Consider the following 21,045-nt stretch of genomic DNA (forward strand, 5'->3'; position numbering starts at 1 on the left):
TGCGAGAACACAAGAAGCATGCGCCCGATCCTAACAGTCCTAGAAACCATTTTGCGGACGGTTGATAACAAAAAACACGGAAGAAAAGGAGACGCCGTGGAGCGGGCGACGCGCACGACCGAGAGGAGGGATCTGTTTAACCGGATGATCCGAGCGGAAAAGAAAGACATTTATATATACCCTCTCTCAGTCGCAGAGTATTTCTGCTCGGCATTTCAGGCCTAATTTCTTACGTACAAAGGGGCCCACTCCCTCGGCCTAAGGCCTCGATTTACGCGTTTCTATTTTTATTATACGTCAAGCGTCGCCGCGTCGTGCCGCTTTTCCAACTAGACGAATCTTCGACCCGCGTAATCGCGTGGCCTCCGCTCCGAAATATCTCGCTCTCTGAAGTTGCGACGTTTCCCTCTCTGGCCGCGTGCACACGCACGTTACTCTCCACGAGTCTCGTCTGGATGGCGGCGAGCAGCAGTTCCCCTTTGATGTCCCGTCCGCTTCTCTTTTCTTCCTTCGCCTTCCGCGACTTTCTCTCCTATTCTCTTTTTCTCTCATTCTCTTTTACTCCTCTCTTTACTCCTCGCTCTCATTCGTAATGATTACACTGCAACGCCACGCGTGTGTGCTTCTTTATGGCTGATCGGCTTGACGGCCGACATATATTGCGCGAAGGGTACCTCGCGATAAAGTACGTGCTTGAGAAACGGTAGAAGCATCCACTGCCTCGCAGAATATCGATGATCTAACGAATGTCAGGTAAACAGGGAAAGTGCACGTTGCTTGAAAAAAAATCATCTAACATTTATAACTGATGTAATTAGTCGTAAAAAATTTCTACGATTTTAATCAATGCAGTAAAATATTACTTAATTACTAATTGTAAGTACACGTGCAAATTTGTACAGTTCGGAAATGCAAGGTTCTATCATTCTCATTCTTTGCGAGTTCATGCATGAATTTTCGCAAGACTCTCTCAATCCTTAACAAAGACCTTATTTCGCCATCGTCAGCCATGCAGTGAACTTTTCGGGGACGGCAGGCCGAATAATTTCGGTACGCCGCGCTAGGTCAGATAGAGGGATCGTCGTTTTGTTTCGACGTTCCGAAAACGTCCAACGCAGCGCTCCAACGAGCCGGAAATTGGACGAGTTCGAAAACAGAGGCCGGAAAAGAAAGAAGATGTCCTTCGTTTCGGCGTTTCGCCTATATGTCTTCTAGCGGCGAAAATCAAACGGCCGGCTCCAACTGGATCGTTTGAGATTGCCTAATTCCACCCTGGAAAGTTATGCGGATAATCTGGCCGAGGAGAGGGTATCGGGCGTGCGTGTGTGTGTGTGTGTGTGTGTGTGTGTGTGTGTGTGTGTGTGTGTGTGTGTGTGCGTGTGTGTGTGTGTATGTGTGTGCGCGCGCTTGGCAGAGAAAAAATGAGTGACATCTGATGAAATCTGAATAACAAGCCTTAGCACCGCATAAGAGTCGTAAGAGGACTCTTTGAAACGACAATAGTAATGGATACATTTAATCCAATTGGTACGGAGAGCCGGAGAGACCCTCCCGACAATGACCTGATCGTACCTGAGTTGTATCGCGACAATGTCGGAAAATATTGGATAGACGTGGCGGGGGTCCGCCGTTTGAGTCAGGTAGAACGACACGCTTAACCAATTTTGTGAAGAATGGTTTCTAAATTTGCTTAAAATTAGGCCTTTCCAGGGACTCTTTGGGCTCCTCCTTTGCTCGGACTCTTCCTTCGTATCGTGACGCAAAGCTGGAATTGAGTTCACGAAATAATAATGTCCAGGTAGGAGTGCACAGATGGTCATAATAAGATTACAGTGCTGAAATAATGTTTCTTGTATAATTTTTAAATACATTTTTTCTACTTCGCTGAACTATGCGCTATTATTTTCGATTTCATCACAACTCTTAAATTGGATTAGATAAATAATATTATCAAATTAAATTGACAATCAATTTAATAATACTAACGCTAACTAGCATCTATAAGATCCTCCCTCTCCCCCATGAAAAAAATTGAAAAATTTGTTGCGAAAAATATTACCTCAACTAGGATTTGAACCTGAATTTCATGCGAGAGTATTAACCAGTTCGATCACCAAGACATTTGATAATTTATCTTATCTTATCTCAATTACTGTTTTTAAATAGACGTTGATCACAATATAACTTTCTCTTTATGTTCATCATCGATCGTTGTAATAAATATTACCACCTAACTGGATGTGAATTGTTTATACAAAACGCAATTTTATCCCAATTACTGTTTTTAATTATGCGTTATGCAACAGCAAACAGGCACGAATCCGTTTACGAATAATGCTGCATCTATCTACTAACGAACGGTATTTATTATTTCAAAGATAGAGATTGGAATAAACGCAGAATGTAACGTGTTACATTCTGCGATATGGACCCCCACGGTGGTCCAATAAAAATATTACAACGTCAGAAGACGCGATTCTCTCGCCGGACGTGTACGTACCGTCATCCCACCGCGTAACGGTGAAATCTACGATGATCGATCGCGCCGATTGATCGCGCCGCGCCGGTGCCGATCGCGAGGAGGCTGCTCGCTTTGTTCTCCGTTACTTACATCGATAATCCTGACGCTCGAGTGCAATATCCCGACTACGGAGGGCGATTATAAGAGGAGGAAGCCAGCGACTTCTCTCGCTGGCAGCAACGACGGCGCAGCGACTAAACACGGTGTCCAAGAGAGTTTCATCGAGAAAGAGAGAGAATAGGCGCTCTACCGTGAGGAGAGAGGAGCTACGCCGTCTTTCTTTCTCTCTGTCTCTCTCTTTCTCTTTGGAGCTAACAAGAGGACTCACCATTCACCTGTCACCGGCTCGCGGAGGGCGGTTAGTTATAGTTTATTTATCGTTTCTACGTAGGCTGGTGTTTGAGATACGTTTACACCGGCCGCCGCTCGTATGTTCACCCTTTCTTTCGGTGTGGGTACGGCGCCGGCGTGTGTGGTCCGGCGCATACCACGTGGCCGAGCAACTATTGTCCCGATCGGACCGGCCTGTGTACAGCCGATCGGCGGACAATAGTTGGACCGTCGACGCGGGACGCCCGGTAGATGTCTTAACCAGATCGCCTAAGCGGCGCATGCGTTCGTCCGATGGCTCTTACGCACGATACCACCATGGAAACTTGGTAATTTTCGTAGATTTCAGAGTAGGCGTAACCACACGTAGCTGCCACGCGTGTTTCATTTCCCCCTGCCATCCCCCTCGCCTGCCTACCCCCTGTTGAAGCCCATCTCTGTTGCTTTCATAGTACGGTTAGCGTTGTTATCTTTGTTCTCCCTGGCGCTAACGGTGCTCGTTCCGTTGGTCACCCTCGAGCGTATCAACCTCATGGACGACGGTTATCGAGGTCGATTTACTCCATTCTCTCCTCGACTCATTGACGAATCTCATTTGTTTCTCGGGGCAAAATGCTAGGTGGATAAAAGCATGAACAAGACACTGATAGAACTTCTGGTATGATCTTTTATCACGAAATATTTTACTGAAATAGTAAGTCTCAAAATAAAAATTTGAGATTCTGTTCTTATAATGAAAATCTGTTAAAATTATAAATCACATGCCACGATCAAATTTATAGGTATTAAGACTATTCGTGAAATAATATCCAGAAAAATTCTGTGGGCAGGAGTTAAACCGGGAGTTTTAACGACATGCGAACATTATAGTTATCTAACATGTAATCTCGAGAAGGGCAATGTCGAATGCCGAGAAGAATTTTCGATACGCCGAGTCGCTCGAGGGAAAGAGTAGCCAAGATCGAAGTCGTCTGGGGGTGGATTCTGATTCTACCTGGATATCATAGCTAAGCGTTTGACACGTGATGACAGCATATGGCGCCACCAACCCCCCGGAGTTTCTTCGCTCCACGGGGGGCTCATCTTCGAACCGAAGGATTCTTTTGTTTCAATCTCATTAACGTGTCGCCAAATCTTCCTCCAACTGCTCGGGGACGTGCCCTGCCGTCGATGATTGGCCTGGTCAAATCAGACCTTTCGCTATTGTTGCCTTGTTGTTCCATTTGGGTGTTTGTATTTGTAATAAACACGAGCTATTGGTCCGCCCAGTCGAGAATAGAGCTATGAATTGCGCTTTGTAACGTCTTAGCACATCTAATGGCACCATTATCGCATATTACATAAATGCGTTCTTTCAACGAAATACCCATGCATCAATATTTGGTTGTAGCAAAAGTAAGTTAATTTTCATATTATTAAGAAATAGAAAATTCATCAATTCCACATTTATATATAGTATTAATGAACAGTTAATATGTGAAAAATATAAACACACACAATACATTATATATATTGTACATACACACACACACACACACACACACACACGCAACATTTAATGTCATAAGTATTATGTGTGTGTATATTTTTTATTCATATATGTATCTTTTCTCTCTCTTGATGAAAGAAAATTTCATTATCTTATATCATACCCTAATTCGCTAAAGCACTAACAAAGCATAGCTGAGCGCCACTGATGATCGAGCATCGTTGTCTCAAGTCTTCGTTATCAAGTACGTTACCCCAACACTCTTACGGGGTAAGTACTCGATTCTCACGATATCCGCAGAAGATATTTGCAATCCACTACGCGAGCTTTCGAGGAGGTACGGCGTCGTTATGAAACCAACTCTTTCTCCGGCAAGCGCGAGCCGATGTTCTCTCACCGCCTTTTCTCGGAGGTTCATCAGCGTAACTTGGATTGTCAGCCCGGACGTCCCATCGGCTGAAGTGTTTATCGGCACAACGAGCGGTCGGGGTTCCGGCTACAAGTCCGTGTTACAAGCGCCGGTGCTTGTCCATCGTGTCGTATCAGCAAATCACCGAATCTCCTCTCTCCGGCAGGACGTCGTGGAATCCGTACTATTCTCCGACGATTCGGGCTGTACGGCGGTATTCGGAGGAATCTCCGCCGCGACTTCGAGTCGATATCGCCGCGGCGCGGCGTGCGGCCTGTCTCCGAAAAGTGAATTCTGGCCTCGGCATACCGCGTTCGACGGCCTCCGAATGACGACTCCGGAATCGATCGGCTGACTCGCAAAACACGGGTGTCGCGGTGTGGACATCGTCAACTGAGCAGGACCGTCCGTTTATCACGCTCCAACGAAGACGTCCGACAATGCCGCACGTCGCGCGTAACCTTATTTTATTTTCTCTATACCGAAGGAAATTACCAAAGTCGGTCGAGTAGAGAGTGGACAAGAATTTTAAATATCGTTCCATTTTATTTGCTTGTCGGCGATGCGATCGATAAGACGTCGTGCACACACCCACACACCATTCCTGCCTCCACGTGCTCTACATGCACGGCTTTCTCGCGAATCACGGTCGATTCCAAGGCGGCGGGAAAAGTGGCCGACGCGGCGCGGCGCGGCACGGCGATCGAGCTGGCTTCGTTCTCTAGGTGGTCCAATAATAAGACAATAAGTTAGGCGCACTCGGATGAGACCGGCGGTATCAGTGTGGGATCGAAATGCAGGACGAGAACGCGCGCGCGAGGGCGCGCGAGGGAACGAGGGAGAAGAGATCGTCCCGAGCCCATGCCGAAGCGAACGAAGCGAGTGAACGGTATGCCGAGAGTGGCGCCAGGATTTCTCCTTGCCTCTTTCCCCGGACTTCGGCCTTCTCTTCTTTTCCTATTCAGCCTCTCTGCCTTTAGCCTGGTCTCTCTTTCTTCTCTCTCTCTCTCTCTCTCTGCCTTTCGTCCATTATCCTGTGGTAACAGCCTAACGCTATCTCCCTCGTCGTCGCACTCTCGAGAAGAAGAACCGTCGATCCAATTCTCTCCGTAGTCTCTTGGGAGAGCCGTTTCGACCACGGGAACAGAAATTAATAATCTCGACGAAGAGGTACACTCCTCTAACTGGCTGCATTCCTCTCGTTAAGGACGGGAATCCGCGTGAACGCCGTCGTGGATTCCGATTCTTATGTAGCCGGCGTCAGTTCCTTTCAAGAGTGACTAATTAAAGAGGATTCGTCGTAAAGGGGACTTTTAACGATTGGACCTTCGAGCGGCGCGGCGTTTCGCCGGGCATCGATGGAATATCGATGGTACCGTTCTCGCTTTTTAGAGAGGCGGCGCGCGGCGTCGAATTTTTCCATCAATTTATTAAGTTTCCCGTTTATATACCGTCGCGTTTGTGATTCCTCTTTACGTATTCGGCGTGACGCGCTTGATCTGAATTGCGCGCTCGGTAATGAATTTGCAAAATCGCGCGGATGCGCATTGAGAGTCAAGGGGTATTTTTTTTCCAACGCCTCCTCGCCTCTTTTTCATAAATTAATTAAAGTCCCGCTTTCGCAAACACTTTTCAAGTGGCCTTGGAGCAATTAATAGCCGACCGGTGATCACGGATGATTTCTTCAACTCACCGCGGAAATCGGCAGGCGGAACGAAGTTGAGAGGAGACTACAATGAAAAGGAAAAAAAAAAGAAGAAGAAAGATCTTGCAGCAAGAAAGAGACAGAGGACAGAGTATCTTGTGGGGAGAAAAAGAGAGTGAGAGAGAGAGAGACGGAGATAGGCGGACGACAAGAAAGGGAAACAAGATCCAGAAGGAAAGACCGATCGAGCGAGCATTATACGACTGGACATTTCGGGCATTTTTACGAAAGGGACGCGCAGGAACGCGTGTTCTATTAGCTAAGACAAAAGAGCGGCGCCTAGGCGGGGGCCCCTGGAAACGGGCCCCGAAACTGTCCGACGGCGTTTATTTATGCGTCGAACCGCGGAAAAAGATGTAAGTCCCCGGGCCTGCTACATTCCTGCCTTCGATCCAGCACGCCCCGACAGGGATATTATCTCCCTGGGATATATAATCGACGTGTCCTCGAGGTCGTAAGAGGATGCATTTTTGTGCGCGCCGAGAAAGGAATAGGTTCGCGCGTGCACCATTAACCCCGCGATCGCTTATCTGCCGTACGGGTGAAAAGACATGCACGCGAAAACGGCACGAAACGTAACGGGATCGCGCTAGGGCAGTTAATCGCGATAAACCTGTTAATTATGAAGTATTAGTCGGTGAAGAAGAAAAATGGGGGAGGAGCGGTAACTGGCGCGCGGCGCGCGGCGCGGCTGGGCAAACGAATTTGAATCTGATGGAAAAGAAAGTATATAACGCTCCACGACCGATGTTATTGAAACTCGCGATTTAATTACAAGTCTGTCAAAGGAATCGCAGCTGAAGACATATTTATCAGACGTGAGACGATCTACGTGTTTCAGCATTTGTAACATTTCCATTTCAATAGCACGAGAAATACAAATTGAATGGCTTGTTAATTACAAAGTGAGATAATTGGCTCTCGAAACATGAGAAATCACCGATCGCAAACAAACCTGACTTCCGTCAGGTATCGCCGCTGACCCTTTCAGATACAATTTAATTTGAGCGATCCCTTCGTGCTTACAATTTTTTCGTAATGCGCTTTTTCCGGTTTCATTAATACAAATCGGCCGAGTTCGGAGTAAAAGCGAGCGAAGGGAAGATTCCTTTTTGTCGTCGATCACGGGCGCACAGTAGCGTGCAACGACTTCCAATTCACGACGGCGCAACACGAACGTTACGTGCTTTCGCGCCAATTATAATTATCAGTATTTCTACGGAGCGGCACGCAAAAATCGGCTCGAAACGCGCCCGCCGCAACGTTCATCGCTGCATCGTTGCGCTCGCAGTCTTTTAACGGTCGAACAATGTCTCGTTTAATAGTGGCAATAACGTAATAAACGCTCGGCAACGTATATCGAATGGCTAATGAAAGAAACCGCTTTGGATAACGAAAGAAACCGCTTAACAATCGAGAGCCCTTTCTTGAAAACGCATTTCGCCTTTCGAACATTAACCGCCAATACTCGTTGCAAGAAGTGAGTGAAGTTATGGGAACTGTCATAAAAAAAATTCACGCGAAAATCGATGGTTCGTTACTGCTCTTTGAAACTCTTGCGTTTACCAGAGTCGAGTTTTCAGACTTTATTACCACGGTGTTTTATTAATGGCAGCGAACATATATACGAGTGGAAAAACTAAATTATTAAATTTAGACACAGCGTACAAATTGCCAAGATATACTTAGAATCGCGTTAATACGTTACACGCAATAATCCAACGTGTTTCTCCATTTAAAACGCGTACCGAATGCCACTCGGTCCGGCTTTTAAATCCCGTCTCGCCCGGGCTTATCGACGATCACAGTGGTGCGAATGACAAATGTCCGGCCATGTCTTGTGCCACGGTCGTCGTTATTCGATCAAAATGCAAAGCGCAGCGTTGGCAAATGTCTTCTTCGTGTTCGAACACGAAATCATTTCACTCCGTCGATCGTCTTTCTCTCCTCTTTTTCTTTTTTTCTTGACCGCGCGCAAACACCGTCGTTTCGAGTGTCTCGCGACGATATCGCGAGGCCTGCAGACGAGAACAGACGAAGGCAATTCGCTTATCTCGAGTAGGGCTTGATAAATTAATCGGCATTAAGGTAGATAAGAGAGAGGAGGCGGCGCTGCGCGCCATCTGATACGTGTCGGAATTGTGTCGATGTATCAGGCCTAAAAACGGTCTCGGTCGTCGGCTAGAGCGCGACGCGTCACCCGGTGCTTGGTTGCCGCGGTAGAGATCGTCTCGGGGAGAGACCGTGAGATCATCAATACCGTATCTATTCGTTCATCTGCGCATACCGGCGGCGGTGGCGGCGGCGTCGGCGACGGCGGTGCCGCGCGGTGCTGGAATATCGGTTAGTCTTCCCTCCCTCGACAGATGACACGTCACCCCGTCGAGAAACCGGTATAAGTTCGCAGAAGCCTCGGCGAGACGGATTTAATTAGCGCAAAACGTTAACGTTCACTCGCGCATCATGCGCAACTCCGATCACGAGTACGCAACGCGTTACTCGGCTCTCGCTCGCTCTTGATCGTAAATCTGGAGAATCGACACTCTTACGTCGGTACTAAAATTTTACTTCCTCCTAACAGTTTTCCGTAGCTCTCTCGCGAAAGGGCATAAATCTCACGACGCTGCGCCGGGTACAGATCCCAGCGAAAGTAGCGCAAGCGCAATTAATTCTGTGCCTTCTACGTGGTTTACAACTCGCACGATGATTTACCGCTTCGAGAGAGCGAAGCGTCGAGACGCTTATATATTCTCGCGGGACGCGAGACGTTTCGCTGATCGCAGCGAGGAAAATTTTAACGGCGCCGTAAACATCGCTCTCGCAATCTAGCTGCCGTCACGGAAAATACTTAGAAACGTAAAATATAAAATATTACGACGGAACTATAGCAAGTCTTGAAACGTACGCAATTGTCATCGATGCTTGTCATCGAGCTTAACGTATCTGGCGAATTTAAATACTGTCCGTATCGTCCTATCGAGGAAAGCATAAAGAAAAATTAAAATCCCGTCTTCTCGAATATTTTACGTTGCTGACTAAACAAAATCGTACGACTTCCCTCACTGCGACAGATATGCGATAAATGGACGCATCGACGCGATGAAGAAGCTTTACATCTCCATAATGCGAACTCGAATGCACGTTAAACGTGGGGAGCGGACGCGAAACGAGCGAGTGTAGTCGGGTCGCGATAGTCGAGTTTATAACGTAAAATTAATAGAGCTTATCCCGTGCCGCTCGTGCCGGCGCGGCGCGGCCTTTTGGCAATTTATCATGGGATTACGGTGCAAATACGTCAACCAAGGGTCGAACCTTCCGAGGCGCTCCCTTCGCCTCTCGCTCCTCTCGGTCCTCGCCTCGTGTCGTAGGGCACGGCGGCGCCGCGCCGTTGCGCGATTCCCTTACCCCTCGCGTCATGGGCGCAGCAATCACTTCCTGTGTCAATAAACACAGCTCTTCCCGTTGGCTCACCCCTAATTCGAGCCAGCACCCAAGGGGATCGCCGAACCGACACCACCCTTTCTCCCTAATGTTCCTTCCTGAATTTTACAGTCTTTTCTTTCTTTGATCCCGCGACATTTATTCCTCCTCGCCGTTTCTTCCCTTGTTCTTCGGAACAGTATTGTCCGATCATGTAATCCATTTCGCGCTAAAAAAATTGATTTAACGACAATTCTGTTGTTCAACGAAGACCCCACTATGTTTCTAACAAATCTAGCAACTGTCTTGTTTTCAAGACCAACTCAAACGAATTCAATCACGCATCATAATCTCTCTCTAGCAAGTAATAAAAGTAAAAAAATAAATCTCGACGAGATTCTTCGTCGAAGAATGGAAGATACTTGATAAATAGGATCGAGACAGGGTTTTTCCACCCTGGATCGGAAGTCAACGAATCAAAGATTTATTCCGACGTAATATGAAATGCTCGCCGGCGCCTATGACGAGTCGGCGGCGAATTGCGAGTTGGGGATGCGTTATACCGGCACGCGCACCACTTTCGCATTATCCATTATTCCCGTCGGCATTACAATGACAATGACCGCAATAACGATCGCGTCGAGATCGGAAGAGACGCGAGAGACGCGGGGGTCGACACGTGGGGTGAGAGCATACGCACACGTCGGCTCGACTCGGCGCGTCGCGCCGGCCGACAGCTCGGAAAATTGCTAACAAATAATACTGCCGGGGATAACGATACGGGGTGTCGCCGTCGTCTCCAACCCTACGGTCAGATCGCTCGTCCTTTTTGTGCACAATCACCCGTAAGATTCTGGCCAATTCCGCTCGGAACGCTCTCACCGCGTTCGGCTCGAAAACAGCGCGATCGTTACGTCACGAGATGCGTATATCGGCGTGAAAAATATGCGAGATGAGTACTAGATTTCTTAATTGCACCGATAAATGACACTAAATATAAAAAGAAATTTTTTATTGCGTTAAAAATGATTTTTTTGTAAAGAAAAAAAATTACCGTTATTTTGAAATTCGATTAGAAATTATGAATTTTTAACACATAAAATTATTTCATAAATTTTCAACAATTTCTAACGTGTTGATGAAATTTGGCTTGCGACTTTGTTTCCATTCAACATTCAAAAATCTATAAAAAACTCGTCCGATTGAAAATAATTTTTGGCGGTAAACTAGTGTTATCATATGACGCAGCTTCGTAATTTATCACGGTCGAATCAAATTCACTAAATATATATATCACGATGGAAATTACATCGTGAGACACGTGAGCGATAAAACTCGACATGTAAATGTCGCACCGCCGATAAATAATACGGTCTACGTGCGCGTCGAAATTACACTGAAATTCGATCGAGGGGCGGTCGACGGGGAGAGGTAATGCGCGAACGTCTCGCTTCATAATTTCGATCGTTAAAACGACATCGAAGAATTATTCGCGGCCCATCGGCCGACACGTAGGTACGAACGACGTATACGTCAGGTATATATAAAGATATAAGTGCAACTCACTTCCAGCAGCGCGAACTATAATTCGATCCACTCTGGATGTATAATCAGGTATGCAAATGTCGGATGCGTGTGTGTACGTGTGCGCGCACGCCGGCGTGTCCAAATAACGCGTAACTGTCAATATCGCAAACAGCTTTTGCGGGCGGTCGATGAGCAATTCGCAACATCGTTACCACCGTCGAAAGAGAAACGGACTGTATTTTGGCACATTGTTTCTCTTTCAGCGTTGCCCATTGCTCGTCGATCGTAAACAGTTGTATCTCGAGATCTGCCTTGATCGAGCGTTCTCGAGATCATTTACATCTACTTGAGAGCTATAAAACTCTTGTAATATGATTTTTTAATTCACTTGGATAGATTTACTTTTAATCGGGCGAAATCAATCGAGCGTTGACAAAAGAATTAGCAATTTTTCGTAAAGGATAACCAGTACTCATTACACGATCAAATCATACCTTTATGCTATAGCTTTCCAATTACAACATTTAGTTCCATAACAACGCTCGCAATCGAGCGCCTAATGCACAACCTCGGCGTTTCCGCGCGTCTCGCGTGGGTAATTTGCAACATCGTTACCACCAACATCTCTCAGGAAGTTTCTCGTAATTCTGCAACGCGGTGTACGAGAGCTGCAGCGTTTCCAGGGCTCGCGCAACACTCGGCCGCGCGAGCCACGCTTTATTACCGCCCCGAGCTGAACCTACCGCGGATTTAAACACCGTCACACCAACAGCTAATCTTCTCAGCGACAGCTCGCTTTCACTGAAATGAGAGCCGACAGTTTCGCACTTAATGCAACCTGGAGTCTTACTTTCTGACAGAGAGCTTACCAATAGCTCAACAAAAATACAACTCTCTAAATCCTTTACTATTAATCTATTTATATCAACGTAAAATAACAATTTAGATAATAATCCAATTAGATATCGAATCATTGATCATTGCTCTCATCGGACCGATCGACAATTATTCTGATATATTCACTGTACAATTTTATTCTTTCACACAAATGTATCTTACGCGTTCGGCGTGTTATCATTTAGCATCGTGTATCATCGTGTTTGACCCCCGGCAACGTTTAATTCTCCCTTCGCTTCTACAGACCGGTTGCGGCTGGTAAAGCTAATAACTCCTATCATCCGGAAGAAGCCGTTCTCGACTGGTTCGATCTCTTAAAACGACACTACCCCTATCGAGACGATAGGAGAGGGTTGGTCCACGTCCGATGGGAGCCACGTTTCGATACAAGCGTACGAAGACGAGAGAAAGAGAGAGATAAAGAGAGAGAGGGAAAACCGAGCGACCGACAGATCTGTCAGGAGAGCATAAATCAATGTACGGCTCCTGGATTACCCTGGGAGAGAGCGTGTTGCGTTTCCACGGACAGATAGAGCCGATGTGCTTTATTATGCCGGACACAATTGCGTGTTGCCTAAGCCACGTGACCGGCAACTTCCGGCCGACGCTTGGGTTCCGCTTCATGACATCCTCGTGCGCGCACGTCTCCCCCGGTCGGTTCGCCATTCCTGTCCCCTTCTCCCCGAGGTTCTGCTTCTTTTCCTCCGGGCGTTGACGATGCGATCGGTGACAATGATCATCGCGTGTCACAGATCCACTGCGACGGCATCGTGACATTTATAAACCTCGACTGTAATTCACGATCTCACAAAGTACGTACGGTTAAGTACAAAGAGATAAGCGAAGAGATAAAAACAAGGAAAATTAATCGTTAAGCCCTAATTGAAATATCAGATCCTCGAGGGTTATCGTCTTCAACGTAAAATTCCCATAGACCGTCGCGTCGGTTACTTCGACCATTGTCCGTAACTTCAACAATGGTGCGAGAGCCGTGTGCCTTTTCAGCATACGGGCGAGCGTACGTAGGCGAGCAAAAAAGAAATTTCGCGTAATAAAGAGATCCGAGGGAGTATGGTGTGCCGAATCGATTGGTCACGGTGTTCTCATGTTAATGCCGCGACGGTTCTGCTTCGGTTTTCCATTGGCGCACGTTGGGGGAGCCGCTTTGGGTCGCCAGCACCAGCGTGGCGAATTCTCGGGTTTATCGTCGGGGTGTGTAGCCACTGTGACCACTAAAACCGACGTCTGAACCGGGGCGGGAACGAAGACGACACGAGAGACGCCATAAGTGAAAGAAAGATCCGCTCTCTCGCGCGTCATGGGAATCATAAAACATCCCGTATAAGTTTAACTAACCAGTACACCCGATAGATACGCGATAGTACCTATTCTATCCTGTCCAATTAATTTTATTTTACGTAGGCGTCACCGACAGCGTGCGCATCTACATATCGACGAGTCTTGGAAATATTATGCTGAAATAAGATAATGGCATACAAATGATGTACTATTAAATGATTACGCACACCAGTATGGTGAGCCTCGTTCTGATCGCGAGTATTTTGAGAAATAGCGTAGGCATATCCACAGCGACAACGATAACTATTCGCAGCAGCGAAGTATTCGCGAAACCCAATCTCAATGTAATATACAAATTTATAATTAAATGCGTATTACTAATTAGGGTTATTATCTTTGTGTGTCGCTTATTACACATTGCCGCGCCGATACGTTATGCTGCGAAGACGGAGAATGTGCGACGATTAGCGTGATTCAATTAAAAATTGCACGGGACCTTATCTGCAGCGAATTCATTTTTCAAGGCAGTTTGTCCATTAATAATTATTGTATCACATTTCTTATAGAGATAACTACTGCAGGTGTAACAATTCATACTAATTTCGCGTCATACGTTTCAAATACAGCATATAAATACTCATATCAAGATTACTTCAGATCATAATTGTCGTTTGATAAAAAAATTATTCAGGGAAATCTATAAATTATGAGAATGGCAAAATATTATCTGATAAGAAATAACTTTTGGGTACACTATGCAGTTTGCATTCTGCGACTTTTTATTCTCAGCAAGAAACCAGCATGTGAAAAGAGTGCGCTAAACTTTTATCAATAACGTTAGAGAAAATTAATTAAAAGCTAAAATTAAATATTTCTTATATTGCTTTGATTAAAATGAAAAGGTTGTTTTGATAGAGCGAAGATGAATATATTAATTCTCGTACACGTTTCCGCGACTGCGAGTGAGAGAGGTATTCTCTCCGCGTTGCCGTCGGCCAACGAGAAGAAGTTTCGCGGTTTCCATCCCTTCGATCTGAGATCTCGGGAATGCCGAGGATCCGGCGTCGTATCCCGCGGTGGCCCGACTCCGACACGGTGGTCCAGGTCAACAAATCATAATCGTGCCCGCGACCGGGTAACGAGGAAAGGTCTGAATGCCTACGCGAGGTTCGGCGCTGTTCGCGGCGAGCAAAGGTGGTCAAAGCGATGCGAACGCGAAGGAACGAGACGTCGGGGCGCCGCGCGGCGTCGAGTCCCGCTGCGAGATCACCAAGGTCCGCCGCGAGCGTGAAGAGTACGGAGAGTACGGGGAGAGATGGGAGAAAGACGGATGGAAGGAGGGGGTGAGAGAGCAGTATGGGTGATGGTCATGAGCGAGAACAAGAGCAAGAACAAGAAAGCCAGGTAGAACGTATAGCGGGTAACGTGGCGCACGGAGCGTTCGGGGCCCACGCTCTGTCGCGTCGCGACAAGGTGGTCTGTGGGCCCAATGGGCCCTGACTTGCGAACGTCGGGCTCCGCACGAATACCCTCGATTTATGAAGCACGAATTAAATACCGCGCTCTCCTAGGTCGGCGATGCGCGCCGCAAACGCCTGCAGCGTGTCCTAGGCGTATGGCTCTTCAATGGGGTTAAGCTAATAATCATTTCAATTTACAAGTGGATTATTTGACTGGAAATTAGCTTATGCAATCGAAATTACTATCTAAACGTTCGGTCGTAGCGCATCAACCGTTCACCTATTATCCCTATCAGGATATTCGACCATCTGCCGCGCTCGAGGGCAGCTCGGTATCAGTCGGTGGCGCGTAGCATCTCTAACGAGCCGTAACGTTATGCATTTTGAAAATCCGGAAGATCGATGAAAAGAGAGTCGTGTGTGAGTACGTTGAGCGCGCGCGTAAAAGATGCCCCGAAGGTCGGCGGGCAGCTGGCCCCCACGATGAAACGGGAGGACCTCCTCATTAGCCATGCATGCGCCTAAAACCAATTCTAGTTCTCTCTGCTCTTCGTGTGTGAGAGCTAACGAGACGTCTATATTATTATACCACGACCAAATGGAGAGAGAGAGAGAGAAAGGGAGTAAGCCAGGCGCGCAACGCGTCGGGGCCCTCGCTCGAAAACCGAATAGGGTGGGTTACGTCGGATATTAGCCGCGGGGGCCCCTCTCTCTCTCCTGTGAGGGGCCCTCTCGGGAGATAAAGACGAGGAGAGCCACTCTCGGAGTTGCGGACCACCGTGAAAGAAGGGAGTACTCCCGGCCGGCAGCTCCTCCTCATCCTTCTTCTCTCGTGCGCTTCTCTCTATCCCTTTCCCTCTCGCCTCTCGTCTCTCCCTCGCGCTCTCGCTTCTATCCCGCGTGGTGGCTTTTCTTGCCCTTCGAGGGCCCCGGACCGCCAATAACCGCAAACACGTAATTCCCTACAGCACCTACCATACGCATTACGTCGGTTATTTGCCCCCTAACCAGGTGGAATTTATTGCGGGGAAATGTCAGTTCCGTGGCGCGGCCGCTCGCCACCCTGTGCGATCAACCGACGCGGCTGCACGCTGCTGCTGCTGCTGCTGCTGCTGCTGCTTACCACACTGGCTTAGGTTGTGTGCCTCGATCGTTAGATCCTCGCTGTTATAGAAAATGGCTGCTGACCCGGCGACGTCCCACAGTGCAAATTCGTCGCGATCAAGCACGCCGCGAAAAACGTCGTATCGGTTTATGAATAAAATCCAAAACTCACACATTATCGTGCTATGCAAATCAACTTATTTCGAAGCGATGAAGAAATTCGTATGCGAGAGACCGGAACCTTGCTCGTTTGCTAAAGGGGCCGCGCGCTGGAATATCAAGACTCAAGAACCCGGCGATCAGAAAGAAGCAGTCGACGATGCTCGGTTGACTTAATTGAGAAAGTCGCGCGAGCGTTCGCGCTAAGGATGTCCCAGAGATGTATTCTTGTTTCAAGTGTTTTATTTTAGCGTCCGGCAGTCGGTTGCAGGCGCAGTTGCGCGAGATTAATGAACGACAGGGAACTAATGAAGCGATAATTCTCGTCGCGGCAAAAACGCGACCGTCTCGAAATCTGAATGTTTGATCCGTCGCGACCGTTCGATCTCGACTTGGTGGACCCCGCGAAGAAAAACGTGGGACGCTATCGGCGCATTAACATCTCGATCGCGCGTACTTTCGGGACGACGACGGTGTTCCGGGAATCCGTGATAGGCGCAATTCGTGAGCTCCTTCGCCGTGGCTTTTTGCCATATAGAAAAACAGGTTTCAATCCGGACGGAAGGTGGCGTCATTCGTCGCGATTGCACCTGCACGGCAGGTGCTCGGCTGGACTCACGAGCTACTCACGATGATTATTAAGCGTCTAATCGCTAATCTCAGAGATTATCCTCGAAAACGCAGACTCTGATGATCTTCCAAACGATTATAGCATAGCGACGATCAATTTTCGAGTCGCGTGACGTTGTCGACACCATAACATCAATCGTTTGCTTTTTCTCAGAGTGTAATTTATTTTCTTACCTTCCCATGCATATTTGTAATGTTACATTAAAGAGATAAATCGCAATATTTGTAGCTTATTGCAACGTGAAATCGTATCCTTGTTTCCGCTAATTGTCGTCTTTGAGACTCATCTATAATCAAACTCGAGTTTCCCACGATCGGAACACGAAAATCCGATCGTCATCGTTCGAAAGGCTGATGAGCACGGATCGCGTTCGGCAGGGAGAAAAGGCCAGGAATGGAGCAAAAACTTCTGTGAAGCTTACATGTCCCATCATGAGACGTGTCGATGCAATGGCTTTCGCTTTAATAATTAAAAGAGCCATCTCGGTTTCTCGCGATCAACATCACGGCGACAGCAATTTTTCGATTATCGATTAATTTATCGAGAGGGATAAATTGACAACGTTGCTAAACACTACTCAAATTTTGTTCGATAAAATTAATGCTCAAAGCTCTATTAGCGGCAACCATAAAAGCAGTCGATTATTCTCGTGACGACTCGTATGTTTTATTGGTCTCCGTCATCCACATAAATCCTAATTAAGACTGAATTATTTCATCGCCATTAATGAGGAGCAACTTGAAGGCCGCGTTAAGAAAGACCTTCGTAAGATAGCACCTCTCTGATCGTGAAAAGGAGGAGAATTCCTCCCGATTCCGCGCGAGGGTGATTCTTGCTTCACTCTACTACCGCTCGAGCTCGATACTTCACGAAGACTCTTAAGACTCTCGTCTCCCTTTTTTCTTTCCATTTACTTTTCCCACCTATAACTACCATCCCTTTTTAATCCTCTTCAAAACTGTTATGTATCTTTCGAGTGTCCGGATCTGTGGCCAACACTTTGAATTTTCAAGCGTGTCAATGCTTATATTTTATTTTTTTACAAGTCATTATCGAAAAAAAAATCGACACTACGTATCAGACAATTTTTTGCGATTAAATTGAATTAATTGTGATAAAATTGAAAACTACTAAACTAACTGTAGAATAACGAGCTTTCAACGATTTTCATTCGATTCGCACAAGATCGCTTAGCCGAGGCGCGTTTAACAGGGATATCGCTTAAATTCGCCCGGGATCAGGATGACTCTGCATTATCGCTGATTCCAAGCCAGCCACGGGATTTCCATGTCCGGACTTGGAACCCACCACCGCCATCAGCATCGGGATGAGACCCCACAGCTCGACTTAGCATAGATTAAAGTCGCGCATACGCTCTGCGAAGCGAGACCGCGAGCGTCTACGAACCGGGTGAGAGGAGGGAGCGGAGATGGAGGAAGAAGATTGGGTTAGATAAAAATATCGAGTCGATCCACGAGTCTCCTCCACCTTTACGAGGGAAGGCACCAGGAAAGACACCGCGGAGGGTGGAGGGGAGAAGATGAGATCTGCTGAATACAAACTGCCGCGAATGGAAGGAATCCGAATAGTTTCGTCATAATCTTTTATGAACTGATTGAAATTGGGCGATTTATTCGGGAAGCTTCGAAATCGGAATTGCCAAGTCATAAATGAAGAACGCGCATTCCTCTCGATTTTTTGAACTCGTTCGTTTTCACCGTGTCGTTATCCTTCTTTTTTTTTAGATGTACCTCTTATTTGGTAAAAAAGAATTTCAAAAGCAACGTAACACGCTTGTCGTTGCGAAAGCACAAACAACGTTCGAAAATTCGCAGCCAATTCCAATTCCGCCTTTACACTGTGTCCAAGTGGTACAGCGAAGTGGCATTGCGGACGAGGTTGGCAGCGAATTTTGGCGCCCGGCCAGGTTCGTCGAGAGGATTTACGTCTATTTAATTTTATGGCGTTTGACGGTCGGTACTGGAGATAGAACCGGTCTACGAGATAGTCGACGTTGTTCGCTTACAACGAACGCTTTGTTCTTCGTGCGCATCTCTTTGTATACAAATAGCTAACCGCGGATGACAATTGAAACGTCATTATTTATCCGTCCAAAATAACTTATACGGCACGTATACCCAATCATTTCACGTACACGTTCAATTTTAATACAAAGTTCACGTTAGTTGATCGCATAGAAAAAATTCAATTTGTATTCTTATAAAAAATAACCTCGTGCGCAATATTATATCGCCCTTTTCTAATTTGCAAATTGGTAATTAGAGGTAAAAATGGTAATGTTTGCAATTTATAGTACTAGCAAATTTGCTTTGACGGTGATTAATACAAAAAGTGTTCAGTAGATTGTTGAGAGTATAATCTCGAAGCACCTACGTGTTCTTCGTATATTAATCAAGGCGACTGTAATCCTAACGTGTCATCTACATCTCCTTTTGCGTGCATTTTCACTAGCAGCAGCCTTGTCATCATAATTAAGGACCGCTATGTGCACTTAAGGTGTTATGGACCCGTGCACAATATTTATTACAAAAGTAGCTCGACGGTAACTTAAATATTCTTTATCAAAGGCACGCGCGATATTTTGGGGAATAATTGTGTTTCACTCTGATATCAAAAGCTATTCTTCATTTTGCCACAATGTGCCATGTTAACGGCCAATCTATAACGCCTTTCTATTGTTATAGAGAGAATGCCAGTATCCCTCTATTCAACCTACGATCCACAGAATAAAACATTAATAAAAAAAAAAACTTGAATCTTTTCCACTCTTTTAGAGAGGCGTCGTAAACAAATTGACGTGAAATGATCTCGCGATTATCGCAATCTCTACGCCATTTCGCTTCGAGATGCGTAAGAGGCGCTTCGCTCAGGTGTCACGCCGACGCGTATTTCCGAGCCAGCGCGCTCGCCGAGCACGAAACCACCGCGGAGAGACATCTCAGCTAATTGCGGCATCGCTCACCGAGTTTATATTATATCCTTTCTGCGTACCGCCTTCTGCGTCCTTATCGCGCCGCGCGGCGAGAGGAAGGACACGGGATGCAGGATGCGCTCCTGGCTACTATAGCTCGCCGATCTTGGTATGTGGTACCAAGAAGCGCGTCCTTAATTCACGACGATCGCTCAACGTTGCGACTCGCCGTCGAAATAATAAATAACACGCGCGTACGGTGCGTGACGCAAAAATCTCCGCGGGCTTGTTCTTGTAACTTATTGAAGCGTGGCTTGCGGTTACATTTCGACTTCAACTCCTCTCAATTATTTTTTGATAGTCTCAGATAGCGCCACGCAAGAGAAACTGTGACTCGAGCGGATAATATCTTCGCGGGATTGTCGCGATGGCGCAACGCAAACTTCGTTACCACCGGGAGAAACGTAAATGCAAAAAGCTATACGGAAGAAGATGACAGAAAATGACTTGGCGTATTACCGCGAAATAGGTCTTTAGAGTTCTTGCATCGCCGGGAATAAATTATCCAGACGAACGCACGCGTATAATGTCCGCAGATGCAGAAACGAGCAAATGAAGAGAGAACACGGGACTTATTTTACGCGAATTGTCCTTTCGAGGGTAGCGATACGTCGCGATCTTAAAGTCGGAAGATTAAAAGTTTCGAAGACAGCTAATGTCACGCGCTATGATCAACCCCGAATTTCCGGGACGGTGTGCCCGCCGTCCAATTACTTTTGTGTCTCTTTCTCTTCGTTCCTCTCTTCTTCATTGTCTTTCTCATGTTCTTCTCCTCGCAGCGACTTCTGCTCCTTCGCCGCGATTCACCTAGCCGCTTTTACCAGGTTCGTAGCGAGCAACCCGACCAAAGATCCCTGACGTCTTCCTCCGCGGGGTGTAATAAAAAGAAACCACCCACTGCGCGCTCAGCGTCGAGATGTATACCGATGCAATGCGCACACGCGTGAGTGATATACGCGGTGCGCGCGCGTGTGTACGTAGAGTATCGTCAAGATTGCTGCTGAGGCCGGGAACCACCCTCCGGACAAGTAACGAAATTAAATTCAAATATAATCAAATAAAATTTAAAATTTAAATCCTCCTCGCCCGCGCGCGGTGCTGC

At 46.8% G+C, this 21,045-nt stretch overlaps 1 long non-coding RNA gene across 1 annotated transcript in view; it reads right to left on the bottom strand.

Annotated features, from left to right (window-relative positions):
• Window positions 1-21,045, bottom strand: part of LOC113003196 — a 53,233-nt gene that overhangs the window by 24,001 nt on the left and 8,187 nt on the right. The gene's annotated exons all lie outside the window — the stretch shown is intronic.

Source organism: Solenopsis invicta, chromosome 10 (assembly GCF_016802725.1).
Source record: "Solenopsis invicta isolate M01_SB chromosome 10, UNIL_Sinv_3.0, whole genome shotgun sequence".
NCBI lineage: Eukaryota > Metazoa > Arthropoda > Insecta > Hymenoptera > Formicidae > Solenopsis > Solenopsis invicta.